Source organism: Bos javanicus, chromosome 26, assembly GCF_032452875.1.
Source record: "Bos javanicus breed banteng chromosome 26, ARS-OSU_banteng_1.0, whole genome shotgun sequence".
Classification (NCBI taxonomy): domain Eukaryota; kingdom Metazoa; phylum Chordata; class Mammalia; order Artiodactyla; family Bovidae; genus Bos; species Bos javanicus.
The window spans coordinates 22,330,855-22,351,487 of record NC_083893.1 but is presented as its reverse complement, the minus strand read 5'-3'; the positions used below and the strand labels follow the sequence as shown (position 1 = coordinate 22,351,487).

General features: G+C 38.9%; 1 long non-coding RNA gene across 2 annotated transcripts in view; it reads right to left on the bottom strand.

Moving 5' to 3' along the window:
- LOC133239314 (uncharacterized) overlaps positions 1–20,633 on the bottom strand; it is a 39,803-nt gene that overhangs the window by 16,288 nt on the left and 2,882 nt on the right. For both annotated transcript variants that reach the window (XR_009733792.1, XR_009733793.1), the window contains 3 exons: positions 19,179–19,227; positions 1,727–1,906; positions 644–798 (listed from right to left, as the gene is read on the bottom strand). This is a non-coding gene — a long non-coding RNA (uncharacterized LOC133239314). The remainder of the gene's footprint in view (positions 1–643; positions 799–1,726; positions 1,907–19,178; positions 19,228–20,633) is intronic.

The following is a 20,633-nucleotide window of genomic DNA, read 5'->3' as shown; positions in this document are numbered from 1 at the left end:
CAGTGATGTTTGCTTCCAGTTACAAAAGAAAACATTCTCTATTTGGGGCTATGTTGTTGTTTTTTTCTTTCCTGATTTAAAAGGGGGAAATATGTTTCCCAGTAGAGATGTAAGGCTGCCCCCACCCCCTTCTAGGGCTCAGAATGACTGAGAAACCTTTTCGGCACACCTGGTTCATCATCTTTCTAATATTCATACTCTTTTTCTCTCCCTGAGGAAATATTCTTAAGGGATTTGGTTTAAAATTATTTGAGCAACTGGGCAGGTTTCTATCCCTTCCCTGGGGACACCAGTTTATAGCTCAACATCTCCCTCAAACACTGGTGTGTTTCTAGCTCAGAATGAGCCAGGTTGTGTCCCATTATCAGCTGTACTGATGAAATAACTGCTGATGGGACCAAGAAAACACAAGTAATTCTAACCTCTGCCCAGAACCTTTGAAGGAATGCATAAAACCCTGACCTTGCTTTGGTGCTTTAGAGAAACCATCTGGGGAAAACTTCATTTCCCAAAATATATATGAAATTGAGAGTTCCACTGGCTGGGAAGTAGGAAAAACCATATGGCAAATGTGGGGTTCACATATGCAAATATTTGTTTCAGAGAAAACTAAACACGGTAAGTACACTGTTGAAGGACTGACCTGCACCCTGGGGAAGAGCATGAGAGGAGCTGGAGGTGGAGAAGGGTGAGGGATGGAGAAGCCAAACTTCAGCTGGGAAACAGGACACAGGGCAGGATGGCTTGCTGGAGGGTGGAGGTGCCTTTGGAAGTGCTGGACCAAAGTTCAGGAACCAGCTGGAGGCGAGAGAGGCAGGGAGATTTGAAAATGAGGAATGGGTGCCTGTGGGGAAGATGTGGCTGCCTAAATGAAAGAGGCTTGGAGGGGAAAAACGACTTGACAAATAGTGCCTCAGAGGAATCCAGGGATGGTTAGAATCCCTCAAAGGACAGCTTTGACTCAAGATCGAAGATGAGATCTGGGCTGTTCCTTGAAAAGTCTCTATAACCCCAGGATTTCTGACTAAAGGACACAGTCAAGTTGAAATTGCTAAGCCACCAATTTAATGAGCTCATCACCTGAACCAAGGGACTCTAAGAAACAAGACTCTTATGTATTTATTTGTGGTCGTGCTGGCTCTTCACTGCTGCTCGGGCTTCTTTCTAGTTGCAGTGAGCAGGGGCTACTCTCTAGCTGTGGTCGCGGGCTTCTCATTGTGGTGGCTTCTCTTGTTGTGAAGCATGGGCTCTAGGGCGCTTGGGCTTCAGTCGCTGCAGCACGTAAGCTCAGTAATTGTGGTGCACAGGCTTAGTTGCCCCACAGTGTGTGGGTTCTTCCCAGATCAGGGAGCAAACCTGTGTCTCCTGCATTGGCAGGCAGAGTCTTTACCACTGAGCCTCAGGGAAGCCCTGAAACAAAACTTTTAAATAGTATCTTTTAAAAAATTTCAGATTCCAATTGTTCATTCCTGGCATATAGGAAAGCAATTGATATTTTATACTGACTTTCTAAAATGGAATCTCACTCCATTTATTTAGATCTTCTTTTATTTCTTTGATCAGTGTTCTGTGGCTTTCTATAGATCCTGTACATGTTTTGATAGATTTTATACCTAAGTATTTGTATTTTTTTTTTGGTGCTATTGTAAGTGATAGTTAAAAAAAATTTCAAATCCCAATTGTTCATTGCTGGTCTCTAGCAAAGTATAAGAAATTAGACTTTTACCTTAATTGCTGCTTTGAGCTTGTATCCAAAGCCACTCTGAGGGAAAGCTGGGGCAGGATGGGTCAGTAATCACAGCTGTCCCCTTCCCCATCTGTCTCTCCTTCCTCCTCTGTAAATATTTGTTGATCTCATTTGACTGAGTTGATGTTATGCTAAAGAACATCTAGGGAGGCGTGGGTACTGTTGAGAAATAAGGGGAAATGTGTAAGTCTTAAGGCTAAGATCTTTGGAGGAGAGATCTTTGAGGTCTTGGTTTTTGAGACAGAATGATGGGTGTGGGAGAATTAGAGGTAGCAGCATCATGAAAAGGGAGAGAGGGCTTTACCAGACAGTGTGGATAAAGATGTAGGCATATTATGCCTGATGTTATATGTAACAACCTACCAGAATAGTATGTGAATTGAGATCAAACTCTTGTTTTTGACTCAGAGAAATTAGATATAATTAAGTCATTGCTGTGTTAATGTTAATGCTCCTGTTGGTTTCAGAAAACAGCAAGATTACAAACACAAACTGCCTCTGTGTGACTTGGGGTTCATTGCTGACTTGATGTTTGTTGGTTGTAACAAAGTGTGGCTTTCAGTGAAAACAGTGTTGAGAAAAATAAGATTCTAGCGAGGGATAAATTAGGAATTTGAGATTAGCAGATACAAACTACTATATATAAAATAGATAAACAACAAAGTCCTGTATAGCTCAGGGAACTATATTTAATATCTTTTAATAACTTATAATGAAAAAGAATATGAACAATTTTATATATATATATATATAGGTCTCCTGCATTGTAGACAGATGCTTTACCGTCTGAGCCACCAGGGAGGTCATATATATATACATACATATATACACACACACACACATATACAGGTGTGTGAAACTGACATTGTAAATCAACTCCAGTTAAAAAAAAAAATTAAGTGAGAAGATTCTATCCCCTATCTTTTTATCCCCTAGTGCCTAGCAAGGTACCTGGGAAGTAGTTCTCAATACACGTATATTGAACAAATCTGGAAGCAACAGGCAAATTTAATGCCCAAGTGCCCAAGGCAGGAGCAAGGCAGAGATGAGCAACTGCATTCAACATAACTGACGGAAACAGACCAATCAAGATTCATGTGGCTTCCAGGGATTTTTGCAATAAGTAGTCCAACACTCTGGATGGAAGGCTGTTGCTGACCTAGTGATGGGGTATTTTGAAGACACGTCTCTGCTTTGGATTGCAGGTAACTGGGGACTCACACTTTCCCTAAGTCTGCAGAATGTCTACTGAGCTGTCAGAGAATGAAATGTGTAGCTAGGGAGATATGCCGGTGTGCAGGAGGACCATAAAGTGATAGGATAGCCCTTACAATCTTTTCTAGTCAAGATCACCTGTGACTCCCTTGAGCAGAAGCTCTTGAACCTTGAGGGGTGGGGCAGGGGGGAATTAAGAGGCAGCAAGTGCAGTGGGGGAACCACTTCTAAGAGGGCTGCTCTGAGTTGCAAGTACTTGCTGTATGAGGGAAGAGATATCCTCCCACCAAAGTCCCAGTTTTCAGTCTGAGTCCCAGGGAAATAATTTATACAAAGTTTTCACCTGGGACATTTCCCTGAGAACTGGCATATCATGCACATGTCTTTCATGCCTCTGCAAACACTAAATAAATTTCTTTAGGTGGTTACTCTGCCCAAGAACACAACCATTTTCTTTTTAGGCAAGGACCTAAAATTCAACAGTAATACTACTTCAGAGAGAGACAAATGTCCATTAACAGTTAAAGAGATAGGACTGGAAAAGGTCAGTTTTCATTCTAATACCAAAGAAGGGCAATGCAAAAGAAAGTTCAAAGTACTGCACAATTGCACTTATTTCACATGCTAGCAAGGTCATGCTCAAAATCCTCCAGGCTAGGCTTCAACAGTACGTGAACCAAGAACTTCCAGATGTTCAAGCAAGATTTAGAAAAGGCAGAGGAACAGAGATCAAATTGCCAACATCCACTGGATCACAGATTAGGCTAAAGCCTTTGACTGTGTGGATCACAACAAACTGTGGAAAATTCTTCAAGAAATGGGGATACCAGGCCACCTGACCTGCCTCCTGAGAAATCTGTATGCAGGAGAAGAAGCAATAGTTAGAACTGAACATTGAACAACAACTGGTTCAAAACTGGGAAAGGAATATGTCAAGGTTGTATATTGTCGCCCTACTTATTTAACTTATATGCAGAGTACATCGTGCGAAATGCCAGGCTGGATGAATCACAAACTGAAATCAAGATTTCCAGGAGAAATATCAATAACCTCAATAAGCAGATGACACCCCCCTTATGGCAGAAAGCAAAGAGGAACTAAAGAGCCTCTTGAGGAAAGTGAAAGAAGAGAGTGAAAAAGCTGGCTTAAAACTCAACATTCAAAAAACAAAGATCATGACATCTGGTTCCATCACTTCATGGCAAATAGATGGGGAAACAATGGAAGCAGTGACAAACTTTATTTTCTTGGGCTTCAAAATCACTGTGGACAGTGACTGCAGCCATGAAATTAAAAGATGCTCGCTCCTTGGAAGAAGAGCTATGACAAACCTAGACAGTGTATTAAAAAGCAGAGACATTATTCTGCTGACAAAAGTTGGCATAGTCAAAGCGATGGTTTTTCCAGTAGTCATGTATGGATGTGAGAGTTGGACCATAAAGAAAGCTTAGTGCTGAAGAATTGACGCTTTTGAACTGTGGTGTTGGAGAAGACTCCTGAGAGTCCCTTGGACTGTAAGGAGATCAAACCAGTCAATCCTAAAGGAAATCAACCCTGAATATTCATTGGAAGGACTGACACTGAAGCTCTAATACTTTGGCCATCTGATGCAAAGAGCCGACTTGTTGGAAAAGACCCAGATGCTGGGAAAGATAGAAGGCAGGAAGACAAGGGAACAACAGAGGATGAGATGGTTGGATGGCATCACCAACTTAATGGACATGAGTTTGAGCAAGTTCCAGGAGATGGTGAAGGACAGGGAAGCCTGGTGTGCTGCAGTCTATGGGGTCACAAAGAGTTGGACATGACTGAGTGATTGAACAACAACAACAAAGAGAGAGGATTTATTGTGTGAGGTCAAGGGCATGAGCTTTGTTTTTCTTTAAAAATATATTTATTTATTTAGCTGTGCCAGGTCTTAGTTGCGGCATGTAGAATCTTTAGTTGCAGCATGTGGGATCCAGCTCCCTGATCAGGGATCGAACCCGAGCCCCCTACATTGGGACTACAGATTCTTAGCCACTAAAGTACCAGGGAAGTCCCAAGGGCATGAGCTTTGTAATCAGTCTAGTTGAGTTCCGTTTTTTCAGTTCTGCCTACACTAGCTTTGTGGCCTCGGACAAATTGCTTGATTTCTCTGAATCTCTGAGAAACAGGGATGATGATAACAATAATATCCATTCTGTTGACGTTATAGGCTATTGTTGTAGGCATAAAGTAGTATGCATTAATTATGATTGTTGTTGGGGCAAAATTGGCATCAGTAGTCCCTGAAAATTGCCCCAGGAGAGAGTCCATTTAGAAGCACTGACATGTGGAATGAATAGTCTAATCAGGGAGTCTTACCAGCTAAGGATTTTCATGGGAGGGCTTGCAAGAGGGCTAAAACATGAGTTTGCTTTGAGGAGTGGGTGGGATTCAGATGTGAGAGAACTTTTCTAGAAAGAGAATAGGTGGGAGCAAATGTTTAGAGGCCAGGATAAACAAGACATTTATGTCACCTATCAAATTCTGCCCACTCCACATTGCAACTTCTCTAACATGCTGGTATCTAGTTTAACATACAACAGGCTTTGCCATCCCTAATTTACAGATGGTGAAACTGAGACTCAGTAAGATTAAATGTGTTGCCCAAGGTCACCTAGAAAAGAAATGGCAGAGCCAGGGCTCAAATCCAGACTATCTGGGCCAAACTCAAAGGTCCTTCTGGAATATATGCTGCATGTTTGGAACACAGCACATAGTTTCAGTTTGGATGGAAAGGAAGGTTTCCTGCTAGGGCACTAAGGGTGGAGAGAGGGCTGGGTAAACCAGAATATTGAGTGCAAGGCAAAGGGGTTTGTATTGACCACAAAGCCTAGGGTGGCAAAGTATGTGAGCAAGCCACATAATCTAATATTTATCCAGGATTTCCAAGGCATAGGCTATACCAACTAATAATTAGGCAGTTCAGAAGGGAGAAAGCTACCCTTCGTCTTTAGTCCTGAATGATTCCTCCTCTTGAACTTATTTTCTTGATTGTTATTCCTCAGCAATTTCCACCCCACAGATAGCATCATATTTCAATAATGAGCAAGGTGAAAGAGATCCTGATTGGTTCTGGATCCAGTAGTGAAGTACAGTGATGAAAGTGCTCACACACTGACTATTATAGCACCCTGAGTACCACTGAATCAAGCCTTCCGTAAGAGCCGTCTACATTCTTTTCCTAAGCTGAAGGTTTCAGTGTAGGTCAATGGTGAAAGGTGAATTGCTAGAGAGCTAATAGACAATGCCCACTCCTTCCTTACATTGTGTGAGGGAATTTCTTAACTGATTAAGTAGAAGTTTGCTTGGGATCTTAAGTGTGTAGCTGCAGTAGCAATTCCTTCTGTCCTCCAATCCCTTTTTTTAAGGGAATTTTAAAATGAATGCTGATCTTCAAAGCTTCAACAAATGTATACGCCCTATGGCCACATTTTTACTGTTAGGAATTTATCAGCAAACTCAAGAATGTGAGTATGGTGTGTTCTTTATAATACCAAAACATTGGAAACACCTATTTTCACTACTGGGGACTTGGTTGAGTAAATTGTGGTCCATCTTACTCAGTAGAATGCTATGCAGCCATTAAAATGATATTGTTGAAGAATATTTAATGGCATAGAAAATGTCAACCTCCCGTGGCACATCAGCATTCTTAGGTAGAATTGATATAATTTGATCCCTTAGATAGGCAACCACATTGGCTCTGTCACCACCTGATCTTCAACTCTTAGCCTTACACTTGGGATGCTGGAGATGTTGGAATTAATGAGCAAATCAGCAAATTCCAGCATCTTCTACTTAGTGCCGTGTCATCTTTAACCAGTGCAACTGAGTGTAAAATAAGTTCTTGAGTTTGTTAAAATGAGTTACAACACAAAGGCTCTCCAGTTTAAAAAAATAAAAAAAGAGAAAGGAAGGAACTCCCCTCCTTCCAGCTCCCCTCAAGTCTCTAATCTCATCTATGAAAAAGAACTGTACTTTACTGTCCACAAAACAGTCTGTTTTCAAAGTGAGAGAACTGCTCCGTGAGGGGAGCCATCAGTAACTGCGGTTCATGAATTCCTGCTTGTTTATAGAAAGCAGGGGCTAAGGATAGACACTTTGAAACCACCTGTGAAAGAATTAAAGACCAAGGGGGGCAAAACCCCCATCACAAACAGAATCTCACTGATCAAGTGTGAAAGAAAAGGAAGAAAGAAAAAGCCAAGTAGATCTTTGCAGGCAACCACTAGATGGACATAGAATTCAAAAACATTCTTTAGTGAGATCAAGGATAACAGGCTTTGAAGCCTGGAGGGCTGGCGAGTCTCAGGACCAGCCTGGCCATGGCAATCCCCACACCGAAGCATCCACAGTCTTGCACTTGCTGGAGTAAAGCATTTAAATGGGAACAATGTCAAATTTCACAGCTATCTTATGGCCAGTGACCTTACGGGACCCCAAAGGAAAGACAGATAAAAAAATGATTGTTCTCAACAAGTTCTTGAAAGCGGAGAAATCACATAGACAACCTCGAGAAACAACTTCAAAATGAAAATGTCCACAAACTGGCAGGCAAACAGTGCTTATTTATTTATTCACCTATTGATTCTTTTTACCGAGGACTCAACCGTGTGTTCTGACTCTACAGAATACACACAAAGATAAAGTCCATCACCACAGGTCATTTGTTTATGAGGATGATATTATTGTGGGAGAGGAAGAGGTCACAACTATTCTGAATTATTTAATCAATTTGAAACAGGTTTTATTGTTATAGAGACATAGTATCAGACCAAAAAAACCCCCATACATTAGGCGTGTCTTTTAGACCAGAATTTCAGTGACACTTCTCATGCCCTAACTATGTGTAAGTGAATCATCTTAATTTTTTAAAGAGAAAATTTAAAAGAAATAAACATTACACATGTGGTGAAAATTCCCTCTCATCATGGCCCTCCAAATCTCCCACCTTCCTTCCCAGAGGCAGCTATTACCATGAGTTTGAGGTGTATAATTCTGTTCCAATTTTTTACCTTTACCTGAATATATATGGTCCCTAAAGAATTATGATACTGTTTTGTTTGTAAATTTTTTGGTAAATGGTATCATACTATATATATTGCTCTGAATTTATTTTGCTAGTACATTCAACTTTATGTTTTTTCTACCTATCCAGGTAATTGCTTTATTCCTTTTTTAGACTTAATTTTTTTAAGTCTTTATTGAATTTGTTACAAATATTGCTTCTGTTTTATGTTTTGGTTTTTTGGCCAGGAGGCATGTGGGACCTTAGTTCGCCAACCAGACATTGAACCCATACCCCACTGCATCGGAAGGTGAAGTCAACCACTAGGCTACCAGGGAAGTCCCTGGACTTAAATGTTTTAGAGGAAGAAGCCAAGAAGGAAGAAAAAGTTTATTCATACAGAACAGTTACATGTACCTATATGTTTCTGCCTGACTCTGACTGGGACACTAAAGTCAGGAAGACTTCTTGGAAGAAGGGAGGCCTACATTCAGCTTTTGAAAGAGAGAGAGGAAAAAAAAAACAAGTGGCAAAGAATGTCATAGTACATTTCAGAGAGACCCCTTAAAATAATATCCTAAACTAGGAATTGTTGAGGTTTGCTGTGTGATCTTTCTTTCACTATTTAGAATATGGGTTCTACAGCTTTTTTTTTTTTTTTCTATTTTTACATTTTGGTTAGGTGAAAGTTTCAACTGTGAAAGTTCCTTTAAAAAGGAACGTAATACTAATCAAGATTTACTAAAACCAAACAACTTCAGAAATTCAATAAAACAATAGCACTGAAGTCCAACAGGTGACACACAAACCAATTACAAATGAAAGAGTCTTTGGTCAATGGGGTTGCTGGTGTGTGCTGAATAAAATACATTCAAAATGTATTTGCAGTGTGAGATAAAGATATGGAGGTCACAAGTAAGTGCTACTTGTGTTAGTAGTTTTAATTTTACCTTGTCAGCGCCCCATGTACAAAACTTGAGAAAGCGAGACTTTGATTTGTTCAGTTTCCTTAAGGAGGGGCCACAGAATCCTTGAAGCATGATTTGAAAAAGATGGATAAGATATTCCACCCAAAATTCAACATCACCTTTAATCTTGCCCTCTCCTCCTCTAATCCCTAGGTAATGTTTTGTGCTTCTTTTGCAGGAAAGCAATTTTGTTAATCACTTTAGCACCAATTCTTGCATCCCTGGCAATACTCAGAACTGCTTCCATCCAAGTCTTTGATGTGGGAAAGAAACACACACACTCTTTCGCATGTAATCTGAAAACAATTCACCTCTTGCCAATGAATGCACAGCACTCCACTTTAATAGAGAGCAAGTTCTGTGGAGGTTTCTAATCCTTTCTGCCAAAGAAGAGAAGAGAGAGAATCACTCAGGTAGCCCAACCTCATTCAGAAGTTAAAATCACTTGGAATGTTTTGTGGTGTATTTGGGGCTTTTTAAAAATATCACTTGCTGAAGATTACTGCTCTCAGGGGAAATCAAAACAACTCAAGATCAAAAAAAATAAATAAAAAATAAAAAAATAAAGGTTCCTCAGCCCCAACTCAAACAGGATATTCTTCTCAACTCAGATAACTCTTGATCTAAGTGTATTACAAGAAACCTGCTTTAATCCCTCAAAGCAATGGTGTTATAGATAAGTAGCGGTAACATAGGTGGCTTAAATTCCAGAAGTGTACAAAAGACTTGGTTGGAAACAAAACTAAAAAAGAAAGAAAGCTCAATTCTGCATTGCTGTGACTTGAAGAGGGAAATTTAGGGCAGTAAAAATGCAAAGAATGACCCCTAAAAAATAAATCTCTATAAAAGTCTAGATTTGTCTTAATGGTCTTGTGTGTTGCTTACAGTATGTGTCTGAATTTGTGTGTGTTAGGGGTATGTTTGTGTAAGCATTTTAAGACAGGGAAATTGTTTTACTGATTTCTGGATCTGATGGGGTTCATTTGACAAATCTCTTTATATATTTTACTATGATAGTACCACATTCTGAAGCTTTGTTTCACAAAGGACTTTTAATAACTTAACCAATTTTAAGTTTAATTTAAAAATTTTAAACATTCCAGCATTTTATCTGTTTGGTCCTTTTTCCTAATGTATCCCTGCTTACCTAAATGCAGTGAGTATTCTTTTTCCTTCCATCAGTAATTGAAGTATTTTCACAATCTGGGTATTAATTTTGATCTACCTTCTGACATCCTAGTTAACATATCTCCTCCTCGGAAGCAAACACTGGTACTAGGTTAACATCCTAGTTAACATCTCCTCCTGCCCCCAACTCCTTCACTGTAGCTTTCTGAGGCAAGGTAGCAGTAATTTTTTCCATTATTCCCGAAATATGCTTGAAAATGTATAATCACTTTGCTGTATACCAGAAACTAACACAACACTGTAAATCAACTATACTTCAGTTTTTAAAAATCTATAATTTCTCAGGATCTCCATCTCTCATACCACTCAACAGAAGAAGAATCACTGTGATCAGACCCACAGCTTCCCTAGCTTTTTAAAAAGATAATATTTATTATTCAATAGGCAATCCATACAGTTAATAGTCTAAAAATTCAAAAGGTATGAAATAGTGTATAGTGAAAAGAAACCCTATCCTGTACCCAACCAGTCCTCCTTGGAAGCAAACGCTGGCACAAGGCTTTGTGTCCTTGTCCAGAGAGAGCTGGCACCCGAAAAGTCGAAGCAGGCCAGCGTACTTTCCCACCCACCCCTCAGTGGTGACATGGATACACTCCTGCATTTTGCTTTTTCACTTAATGTTTATTAGCTACCCTTCTGCATCTGATCCTCATTCTTTTTCACAGCTGTTTGTTTACTGTTCTATTCTACGGGTGTTCGGTAATGCATTTAAACAGTGTGAAATACATTTGTCCCAAACATTTCTATTCTCTGTCAATAGCTTGTTTCTTCTCCGGTTGTTTCTGTGACTCTGCTGCGGGCACTGCTGAATAAGTAACATGGGTTTTAATTAACTGTATCATGGAAGGCTCTTGAAAAATGTTTATTTTTGAAAATCTTTAAAATTAAAAAAAAATTTATCTAAAGGGATATGAGTTTATAGTTTTAAGAAATCCGGACTTATGGGAGTTGTGTGATACCAAGACTTTGTTAATTTTCTTAACCTACAAAATGTTAAATATTGCTTTATATACCTTTAATTGAATACCAGTTCAACAGACTATCTCATATATGACTAAGGACTCAAATCAAGGAAACTGTAATGCAGTTGACTTTAACTCTTGGGAGAGCTAGGGAAGTTGTGGGTCTGATCACAGTGATTCTTCTCCTGTTGAGTGGTATGAAAGATAGAGATCTTAAGAAATTACAAATTTTTTAAAATTGAAGTATAGTTGATTTACAGTGTTGTGTTGGTTTCTGATATACAGCAAAGTGATTCATATACATATATATATATATAATATTCTTTTCTGTTATAGTTTATTACAGGATACTGAACATAGCTCCCTGTGCTATACAGTAGAACCTTGTTGTTTATCCTTTTTGTATATGGTAGTTTGTATTTCGGAGAAGGCAATGGAATAGAAGCCTACCAGGCTCCTCTGTCCATGGGATTCTCTAGGTAAGTATACTGAAATGGGATGCCATTTCCTTCTCCAGGGGATCTTCCCAACCCAGGGATTGAACCCAGGTCTCCTGCATTGCAGGCAGGCTCTTAACCATCAGAGCCACCAGGGAAGCCCAGTACAAATGATATCATGATATTTATCTTCTCTGTCTTACTTCACTTAGTATGGTAATCTCTAGCTCCATCCATATTGCTACAAATGATGGTATGTCATTCTTTTTGATGGCTGAGTAGTATTCCATTGCATGTATATATCACATCTTCTTTACCCATTCATCTGTCAGAGGACATTTAGGTTGCTTCCATGTCTAAATAGTGCTGCTGTGAACATTAGGGTGCATGTATCTTTTCAAATTAAGAGCTTTCTCCAGCTTTATGTCCAGGAGTGGGACGGCTGGATCATATGGCAACTCTTATTTTTAGTTTTTTAAGGAAGCTCCATGCCATTTTTAATAATGGCTGCACCAATCTACATTCCCACCAACAATGTAGAAAAGGTTCCCTTTTCCCCACACCCTCCCCAGGATTTGTTATTTATAGACTTTTTTGTGGGGCCATACCATGCAGCTTGCGGGATCTTAGTTCCCTGACCAGGGACTGAACCTGGGCCCTTGGCAGTGAGAGCACAGAGTCCTAACTACTGGACCACCGGGGAGCTCCCTATTTGTAAATTTTAAAAGTGTTTTATTGATTTGGCTGTGCTGGGTCTTAGTTGTGGCATCTTTAGTTGAGCAACTAAAGTGCACCATTTAGGTGTGCTCTTAGTTTCAGCATGTGAAATCTAGTTCCCTAACTGGGGATCAAACATGGGCCCCTGCATCGGGAGCGTGCATTCTTGGTCACTGGACCACCAGGGAAGTCCCTGTAAACACTTTTTTTTTTAAAGATGTATTTTTTTTTTGGCAATAGTGGGTCTTCGTTGTTGCACGAATTTCTCTAGTTGTGGTGAGTGGGGGCTACTCTTCCTTGTAGTGGCTTCTCTTGTTGGGGAGCATGGGCTGTAGGCACATGGGCTCAGTAGCTATGGCACAGGGGTTTAGTTGTTCTGTAGCATATAGGATCTTTCTGGATCAGGGATTGAACCGGTGTCCTTTGAACTGCAAGGTGGATTCTCAACCACTGGACCACCAGAAAAGCCCCCTGTAAACTTTTAATGATACCATTCTGACCAGTGTGAAGAGGTGCCTCATTGTAATTTTGATTTGCATTAAGAGATGATAAATGAAGGATCCTGTGTTGTGCCACACATCCGCTGAGATTGGTCATGCCTGAGGAAGGCATAAGCACCTGGGCAAAATTTCCTTTCCACTTCCTGTTGGCTCCCATAGCACCCGGAGGCCCATGCCCTGGCCAAGTGGGGATCTGAACTCCTCACTTCATCTTGCCAAGGCTGGTATCTGTGCAATTAATGTTTGGTTCTACTGTCAGACTGACTTCCATTTCAGGTTTTTCATTTGTCCATTTTACTCCTAATTTATGAGCTTCTAGCACATATATGAAGTTAAATTTCTCTTTCCGCCCTTTTTTTTTTTTAAATGAGGAAGCTCTTCTAGCGGAAAGCCTATCATCTGTTGTGAAGGAGAGCTGGTGTTGACTTGAGGCAACAGAGTTGGTGGTCCAGTGGCCATTGTCTTGTGTTAGAAGCAGGTGGTCTTGCTAAGCTTCGTGTTTGGAAACTTCTCTGATTGGAGCTTGTGTTGTTAGAGGAGGAACTCAAGTTGTACTCCTTTTTCAGGTCAATCTGCTGAAATCCCCAGGGGCTATGGACTTCTTCCTGCTTTTCTTTCCCTGGTAGGTTTTAAATGTAGGGGATTTTTCTCACTCATCTTTCCATTTGAAAGACGCCATAAGAAAGGGGAAAACAGCTGCCATGAGAAAGGGCGAAAAGCAATTATATAGAGTATATAATTCTTTAGAAGTAGTGACATAGGTTCTCAAAAGATAACAGTTAAATATGGGCCTAAAAGTCATAATTCTCTTTACACAGTATGTGTATGTATATATATATGTGTATATGTGTGTGTGTGTATATACACACATACACACACATTTAAAAACTAAAAATCCCCCAAATTAAGACCAATATTTATTCCACTCACATCCAAACTTTTGTTTGTATTTAACAGCTGAATACAACCTACCATCTGTTCAAAATAATGTAACTGAATGCTATTTCAGAAAAGTTGTCTTTTGTGTTTTTCACATTTTTAACAGGACCCCAAACCTAGGACAAGATAAATAAATTATATCCTGTGGTTTTAGTTACTGTAATGAATGCCTCAAATGAAAAAAATTTACCTGAAGTTTAGGCATTCCTAAATAGTATAATTATAGAAACAGAAACAAGGTTATATTTGACCTTGTACTTTCTTCCAGAAGAGCTGAAGATGCTTGAGAAATTTTTTCCCTAGAACTTATCATCTTCTTGAAAAAGAACTCATTTATATATATTCTATCTCAGTGGTAACTTTATTTTTATTATGTATCTATGTATGTATTTGGGCTTCCCAGGTGGCGCTAGTGGTAAAGAACCTGCCTGCCAGTGCAGGGGACATAAGAGATGCAGGTTCAGTCCCTGGGATGGGAAGATGCCCTGGAGGAGGGCATGGCAACCCACTCAAGTATTCTTGCCTGGAGAATCCCCATGGACAGAGGAGCTTGGTGGGCTACAGTTCATAGGGTTGCAAAGAGTCGGACATGACTGAAGCGACTTAGCATGCACAAACCCATGCATGCACATGTATGTATTTAAAGAAATTCCCAGAACATTTCACAAGATTTATGGTTGCCTTTATCTTCGTTTTGTATCTTTCATCATTTGTTGCCAAATGACTCAGTCTTCTGACAGAGATCAGAAAAATCACAAATTCTGATGTCAACATAAATTATCTTAGATCCTAATGCTGATGGTGTGCTCTCCATTTTGTTCAAAATTTCTTTGAACACCACTTATTGACATAAGAATGCTATCTCAGACTAACTAATGGTAGCATTACTGAACTGGCAAATCTAGAAATTTGCTTTCTTATTCCCACAGTCCCATTTGATATTTCTATTTTGCCCACCCCCTTACCTTACTTGCCATATGGTCCTCAAATTTTGTGTACATGTGTGTATATCTTTCACACATAAATTGGTGCTTGGAAATGTCTGTTTCTCACAGTTGTAAAGTCAGAACAGTATCTTAGAATGACATCTGACCCTCTGGAAAATCAATCTTTTTAGTATAGCTATAAGTTTGGATAATTAAAAGTCTTAAGTAGTTTAAATTTTGTTGGAGATGACTTATGGGACATTATTTTTATGTCTTTCTTTTGCATTTGGGATGACAAGATAGGGTTTCATAATATCACAAATTTCTAACTCAGAAAACACAGCCTTCATATGCATTACAAGTTTTGCCAAGATTTTCTCTAAAAAGTCACAAAAAGGTAAAATAAATTTACACACACACAAAAAACACCTTTATTTTTGTATAATAGATTTAGATTTACAGAAAAATTGTGAAATCAGAATAGAGTTCTTACATACTACCATTATCAACATTTTATGTCAGTATTGTGCATTTGTAATGATTAATGGACTAACCAGATTTCCTTGGTTTTTACCTAATATTCTTTCTCTCTTCTGCTCTAGGATACCACATTCCACTTATTTGTCATGACTCTTGTTTCCTCTTGGCTGTGATAATTTCTCAGACTTGCCTTGTTTTTGATGATCTCGACATTTTTGAGGAGGATTGGTCAGGTAGGTTCATAAACCATCCTTCAGTTTGGATTTGTCGCATGTTTTTCTCATTATTAGACTGGGATTATGGCTTTTGGGGAGCATGGCCACAGAGGTAAAGTACCATTTTCATCATGTGTATCAAGGGTACCTACTATCCATGTGACTTACAGCTGATGATGTTGAACAGGTGTTGATCACCTGGCTGAAATAGTGTTTGTCAGCCTTCTCCACAAAAAGTTACTCTTTTTTCCTCCTCTTCTTTACATACTGTATTCTTTGGAAGGAAGTCACCACATGCAGTCCTCTTGGGAGTATGTGTGTATGGTGGGGGAGAGCAGTTGTGCTCCATGTCCTCGAAGGTGAGGTATAACAAATTGTTTGGAATTATGTGGGAGATTTGTAAATGGACTTTTAAATAAAATATTAAAATTAGCTTAAATTGAATGAAATGATTTTGTACATTCAGGTACAAACACCTCTTAGGTTTTTTTCTTTAAAAAAAATTTCATTATCTATGTAATATATGTTCACTGCAGAAAACTTAGAAAATATAGAAAAGGGTAAGGCAACAGCAGAAAGAACTTTCCATAATTCCACCTCTCATCAGCATCCATTTCTAGAATTTGAACATATTTCCTTCTAGTCTTTTCTGCATAAAGTAACTATTTTTAAACAATATTTTAAATTGTTTCATATGAAATAAAAATATATTATCTTTGAATATGACAAAGACAGTGGATTCATAGAAAAACAGATCAGATCTTGGGGTTTCTAACAGGATTTCAGAATATAAACTGCCAACCTGACAGAAATAGAGGAAAACAATAGAAATAAAAACAATAAAATGGGAAAGACTAGAGATTTCCTCAAGAAAATTTGAGCAGATATCAAGAGATACCAAGGGAACATTTCATGCAAAGATGGGTACAATAAAGGACAGAAATGGTATGGACCTAACAGAAGCAAAAGATATTAAGAAGAGGGGGCAAGAATACACAGAAAGATATTAATGACCTAGATAACCACAATGGTGTGATCACTCACCTAGAGTCAGACATCCTGGAGTCTGAAGTAAAGTGGGCCTTAGGAAGCATCACTATGAACAAAACTAGTGGAGGTGATGGAATTTCTGTGAAAGTGCTGCACTCAATATGCCAGCAAATGTGGAAAACTCAGCAGTGGCCACAGGACTGGAAAAGGTCAGTTTTCATTCCAATCCCAAAGAAAGGCAATGCCAAAGAATGTTCAAACTACCACACAATTGCACTCATCCCACATGCTAGCAAAGTAATGCTGAAAATTCTTCAAGCGAGGCTTCAACAATATGTGAACTGAGAACATCCAGATGTTCAAGCTGGATTTAGAAAAGGTAGAGGAACAAGAGATCAAATTGCTAACATCTGTTGGATCATCAAAAAAGCAAGAGAGTTCCAGAAAAACATCCACTTCTGCTTTATTGACTAGGCCAAAGCCTTTGACTGTGTGGATCACAACAAACTAGAAAATTCTTCAAGAGATGGGAATACCAGACCACTTTACCTGCCTCCTGAGAAATCTGAATGCAGGACAAGAAGCAACAGTTAAAACTGAACATGGAACAACAGACTGATTCAAAATTGGGAAAGGGATACGTCAAGGCTGTATATTGTCACTCTGCTTATTTAACTTTTATGCAGAGTACATCATGCAAAATGCTGGGTTGGATGAAGCACAAGCTGAAATCAAGACTGCTAGGAGAAATATCAATAATCTCAATAGGCAGATGACACCACCCTTATGGCAGAAAGCACAGAGGAACTGAAGAGCCTGTTGATGAAAGTGAAAGAGGAGACTGAAAAAGCTGGCTTAAAACTCAACATTCAAAAAACGAAGATCATGGCATCTGGTCCCATCACTTCATGGCAAATAGATGGGGAAACAATGGAAGCAGTGACAGACTTTATTTTCTTGGGCTCCAAAATCACTGCTGATGGTGATTGTAGCCATGAAATTAAAAGATGCTCGCTCCTTGGAAGAAAAGCTATGACAAACCTAAACAGCATATTAAAAAGCAGAGACATTACTTTGCTGACAAAGGTCCGGCTAGTCAAAGGTACAGTTTTTCCAGTAGTCATGTACGGATGTGAGAGGTGAACCATAAAGAAGGCTTGAAAGTGAAAGTGGAGTCGCTCAGTCATGTCCAACTCTTTGTGACCCCATGTACTGTAGCCTACCAGGCTACTCTGTCCATGGGATTTTCCAGGCAATAGTACTGGAGTGGATTGCCATTTCCTTCTCTAGGGGATCTTCCCGACCCAGGGATCGAACCTGGGTCTCCCACATTGTAGACAGACGCTTAACCATCTGAGCACCAGGGAAGTCACTTAGTGCTGAAGAATTGATGCTTTCGAACTGTGGTGCTGGAGAAGACTCCTGAGAGTCCCTTGGACTGCAAGGAGATCAAGCCAGTCAATCCTAAAGGAAATCAGTCCTGAACATTCACTGGAGGGACTGATTCTGAAGCTGAAGCTCCAAAATTTTGGCCACCTGATGTGAAGAACCAACTGACTAGAAAAGACCCTAATGCTGGGAAAGACTGAAGGAAGGAGAAGGGGACAACAGAGGATGAGATGGTTGGATGGCATCACCGACTCGATGGACATGAGTTTGAGCAGGCTCCAGGAGCTGGTGATGGACAGGGAAGCCTGGAGTGCTACAGTCCATGGGGTCACAAAGAGTCGGACATGACTGAGCGACTGAACTGGACTGAACCTGACGTATAATTTCTGAAAACAAAACTTTAGACTCTATCTTTCTATTTATGTGATGCCCAAATGTTTATACATTTATCATTAGTCCTCATTTCTTCTTTCTTATACTCTAATTCGTTATTTTACTATTACATGAGACACATTTTAAATGAAATAAAATTTGAAGAAACTTAGGTGGCTAGTTAAAACTCTGGCAATGATCTAGGGTTCTCTAACTGTCTTGTTGCATGGTGTGTCTGGATGCATAACAACTATAACTTTATTTTGGGGAGACTTTATTGATTTTGTAAATGTGATCCATGCTTCTTTAAAAAAAAAAAATCAAGCAATAGGGAAAAGTACAAAGTAAAATTCCATTACTAGAAGTAACCATTATTAGCATTATTCTACAAAGTCTCCTTTTGAATATATATAAATAGGGACAAATTTACAAAAAAGGCTCATATAATACATACTATACACACACTGTTATTTAATTTAACAAAAGAAATTGAAGCTGAAGTAAAATGATGAAATTACTAAACTTTTGTTATATGTTCTTTTGCAAGACAGTAGTTCCTACAAATCCTTTTAAAGTTTTGCAAAAAGATTATGAAAAGCATAAGAGGCTGTGGATTACACATTAACCCTTAGAAAGTATTAACAGTTGAGACAAGGACAGAATCTACTTTAATTGTTTAGAAGCAGCTTTTATTTAGATACCAGACCTGCCTGATGGTCAGAGGAAAAGTATATTATTAGGTGTGGCTATATTAATTGAAAGGGATCCTAGAAGACTCTGAATTCAATGCCTTATTCCTATTCCATTTTCTGTTGTGTATGGTGAAGGCTTAGGACTTCCCTTGTAGCTCAGTTGGAAGAATCTGCCTGCAATGCAGGAGACCGGGGTTCGATTCCTAGGCTGGGAAGATCCCCTGGAGAAGGAAATGGCAATCCACTATAGTATCCCTGCCTGGGAAATCCCATGGACAGAGGAGTCTGGTGGGGTACAGTCCATGGGGTCGCAAGACTTGGACACAATTTAGTGACTAAACCACCACCATGGTAAAGACACAGTTCAGAGTAAGAGCTTTGGGGTTAGAATGTCTAGATTTGATACCTGTTCTGTTATTTAGGAACGGTGTGACCATATGCTTCAGTTTCATCTTCTGTAAAAAAAAAAAAAATAGGTTAATCGTATCTTCCTTATATGGTTATTGATAAGAATAAGTGAGACAATACATGGAAAGCTCTTGTAATAGTGCCTGATACACAGTCAGTGCTCAATAAATATATGCTATTATTATTATTATAAATTGTCATTCACAAAATAATCTCATTCTTTCTCATTCATCTCAGAATAATTCCCCTGCTAAATCTGCTTACTTTTAAAGTTAAAGGCTGGGGCCCTGAGGGCTTAAGAGGCATGCGGGCACTGGCATATTGGATGTGGGAGTAGTCTCCTGCCTAAGATTGTCATCTATGTTTACGAGAATGTACAGAACACACAGTTCTAGCCTTTTCACAATCCTAAACATATAAAATACCTATTAACAATAATTACTACTATGCAAGTCAGTTACATGGACATACACAAAGAACTTTACATCTGAACTTAAAAATCCTCTCTAAAAGTGAACTAATATTAGTATTTCTCAATTCCCAGTGAAATTCATAAAGTCTCATACATTTTACAGCATAGGAAATATAGGCAATATTCTATAACTTAAAATGGAATACAATCTATAAAAATACTGAGTCTCTGTGCTATACACCTAGAACTGATATTCCAAATCACCTATCTTCTATTTAAAAAGTAGAAAAAAGAAATTGAGTCTTATGTTTTAAAATATTATGAATTTCATGTTTTTGGCATTCTAAGTTAAAAGTAGTCCAACGCTTACAGTTTACTTATTATGCAAATTCTAAATTTAAAATGCCTTATAAAAACAAAGTAAATTTCAACCCCGCCCCCCCATAGTATTTCACTATGTTTCCTGGATTTGAACTTCAAGGGAGTGGATGACTTTTCTAAAGATGTTCTGAAGTCCAGTGTACTTTTTATTTTCTTTTTTTCTAGCTATTAAGGTGTTTATTTTCTTTGATAATAAAACACCATTAAGTATTCCATGAAGATATGCATTTACTTTTGTTACAAACCATTTTTTTCAGTCCCAGCTGATTTTTTATCTTTTTTTTGGCTGCACCATGCAGTGTGTAGAATCTTAGTTCCTCAACCAGGGATTGAACCCAGGGCCTGGGCAGTGAAAGCATGGAATCCTAACCACTGGACAACCAGGAAATTCCCATCCAGCTGATTTTTTTAAATAACCTGTCTCCAAAAAGAATTTTAAAAGTGCTTGTTGTGATGTTTTTTTCAAAGTTTTTTTCAAGTTTGTTTTAAATCCCACATTGGACTTTTTTTGCTTTGTTTTGTGAGGGAGGGAGGGTTGATGAAAAATTCTAGGTGCTTCTCTGAGTTGAAACCAAACTGTAGGGTTTTTTTTTTAATAGCTTAGAAATTTAGAGACACACCAAATCACCACCAAATAACAGAATATATGCCAATTTTCCA